Genomic DNA, 2762 nt, shown 5'->3' with positions numbered 1-2762 from the left:
GGCGCGGTGGCCAAGTGGTAAGGCGTCGGTCTCGTAAACCGAAGATCACGGGTTCGAACCCCGTCCGTGCCTCAGTTAGAGCCGGTCTCTTCTGCTTCGGTAATGAAGGTGACGAAAAAGGAAGGGCTCATTTTTAGGGCAATTTATCGCCGGGAAGCAAAATAAAACTTTAAAAGAAGTGTCGGGCGACGGCCTCTGCCCCCGCGTCTGCTTCCCGCGGGAAATCCAGACATCTGCAATATTCGAGACCCGAAAAGGGGTCATCTGCAGGCGCAGTAATCTCTTTCGGACCATTCTTCGCTTTATGCCTCCGTTATTGGTTTCCCCGAAGTGGTTGGATTATATATTTTTAAAGTTTTGCTCGCGAGCCAAAACTCTTTACTATTTCTATTACCATAAGGCTTATGCCCTCGAAAGCTTTAGCCACGGCTTCCTGTTCAAACGTTACAAAAACAGAAACTGCCGAAGGATAGCGTCAGCTCTTCAGAAGATCTCACAAGCTTGGAATTGCAACCAAAGGCCGCCGGGGGTGGGGAATAACCATCCTTCTTCATGACTTTGATAATTGTCTCTAGCTGAGGCTGCATTCATGAGCTGTCTGCGGAATAGTAAATAAGCGATTAACATTAATGCCTTTGGGAAACGTTGCAAAAACATCAGTCACGTGACTTTTGCTCTTGGGGTTCAAACGTGCGCCTCGTTGCTCCCGACAAGGGGTTTTATCTGGGCGGCCAAGGCGAGTCTTCAAAGCCCTGCTAAGAGCAGCTTTGGTGACGGGGTGGTTCTTTAGGCGCCTTCCTAGAAATCCTGGCTGCATTGCGGCCCTCCAAGCTGCAGCTGCAATAGTCACCTGTGACCACCAGAGGGCACTCTTGCTGCTCTAGCCCTAACCCACCGGGAGTTTAGCCTGGACTTCAGTGGAGGGGGCCAAAAGTGCACCTTCCATCTTGCAGGTAAGTTGCCATTTAGAGCAGGTTACCAGGAGCATCCGGTTGCCAAGACCCACCAAGCTAAACTCAGCAGGGCAAAAGATCCAAGAATCTTATTTTGAGGTTTGCCAGAGAATTCTGTCTGTTTTGCCCTACCAATCTCTTTCCAGGTCATAGGGTTCCTTTCCCAAAAGTGCCTCTGCCTGTCCGGACCCTCTTGGGATGTGAAGGGAGGCTGATGGCCTGCTGCTCCCTGTGCCCATCCACGGGGCAGGAGGAGGCACTCAGCTCTGGGACGGAAACCTGTCTGGCCTGCCAAGCGCTCCGGGAAAGAAGATCTTTTCGCTCCTGTGAAAAGCAGCTTGGACTTGGATGGCTTGTTCTGGCAAGGGCTTCGTATCTCTTCTGGCAGCGTTTCCTCTTTTCTGCTTTGGGAGGGAGATTAAAATTGTAATTGATCATATAAATTTGGATGGCTATGCTGTATTATTCCTTTCCTCCAAAGAGAGCAGTGTAGCTTTCCCTTTTTTCCTTTTTATGCTCACAACAACCCTACGAGGGAGATTAGGCTGAAGGACCAAGTGTTCTAGAGTCACCCAGTGAGCTTCCATGGCAAAATGGGGACTTGAAACTGGGTCTCCCAGATCCTGGTTTGTCCTTTTGGCTGCTATGCCACGTCGGCTCTTTCTAGCAGAGCTGCCTGCAAGGTATAAATATCCTAAAATAAAGACAGGAATAAATAAATAGAAAAGGGCTAAGGAAAGACTTGATTTCCCACTGTTCCCTGCAGCCTCTGACTACTGATGATGCGGTTTAGTGGTTCAAGTGTTGGACTAAGATCCGGGAGACCCAGGTTTGTGCCCCCACTCTGCCACAGACGTTTGTTGGGTGACCTTGCGTCAGTCACATTCACTTTCTTAGCCTAACCTACTTCACAGGTTAGTTGTGAGGATAAAAAGGAAAGTGACATAAGCCACTTTGGGTCCACATTGGGGAGAAAGAGAAGGTAAAAAACAAACATGGGAAGAAGAACCTGAGCCAATAAAATTGTGGCTTGCTAGTAACTAAGTCAACTTTATGATTCTTTCCTGGGCATTGTTAAAATATTCTTACTGATGGTGTTCCCCTGAGGTTTCACCCCCACCAATAATTTAATAGCCATTGCTCTTGGGTGTGTCCAGAGTCAAAGATGTTATGGCCCCAAACCCAGCAGCCTCGACAAATCATAGATTCCTGGAGGGAGCCAATGTTCTTGCGTGAAGAATTCTTCCAAAACGACATTTCCCAAGTTTCCCTGGGAGACGGTCATGATAATAAGAGTACCTTGATTTTATTTCTCGAAGGCTGGATGCCAATAAAAGGAGGCAATTGTATTCACACTGGTGTAGATACACCTGTCTCAATACCAGCCCTGGCTCAAATGCCTTGCAGGTAAGGATTCAAACTCTTTTTTCCTGGTAGGATCCCCCTGCATGTTCACTGCTGCAGAACAGGCAGAAATTCAGCAGGTGAATCTTTTCCCATCAGGACTAGAGGTCCTAAGCAGTGTCAAGTTTAAGAGGCCCCAGAGCATTACCAAAAAGGGAAATTTAGTACTTCTTAGTTGAGGGGGGGGGGTGGATTTCTTTTTTGTTTTTTGGTATGTAAAGGCTCCCCATACCTGGAGTTTGAGGATGTGATGTAGTTTACTGAGTTTGCCTGTAAATCCTGCTCTGATCTCCATGCAAGTGATCTGCTGCTGCTGCTCCCATTTTTGTGGCAGCTTTGAAATTGAAATTGTGACAGCCAAACTGGCCCCACAGTGGACAGCAGCCGTGTCCTTTCTGTCAGTGA

General features: G+C 47.9%; 1 non-coding gene across 1 annotated transcript; it reads left to right on the top strand.

Annotated features, from left to right (window-relative positions):
- Positions 1 to 72, top strand: TRNAT-CGU (transfer RNA threonine (anticodon CGU)). Its single transcript has one exon. It is a non-coding gene; the product is annotated as a tRNA-Thr (tRNA).
- The last annotated feature ends 2690 nt before the right edge of the window (positions 73 to 2762 follow it).

The sequence above is a fragment of the Eublepharis macularius genome, chromosome 12, assembly GCF_028583425.1.
Source record: "Eublepharis macularius isolate TG4126 chromosome 12, MPM_Emac_v1.0, whole genome shotgun sequence".
Taxonomy (NCBI): Eukaryota; Metazoa; Chordata; class Lepidosauria; order Squamata; family Eublepharidae; genus Eublepharis; species Eublepharis macularius.
The sequence above is the reverse complement of the archived record's forward strand: the minus strand, read 5'-3'. Positions and strand labels throughout refer to the sequence as shown.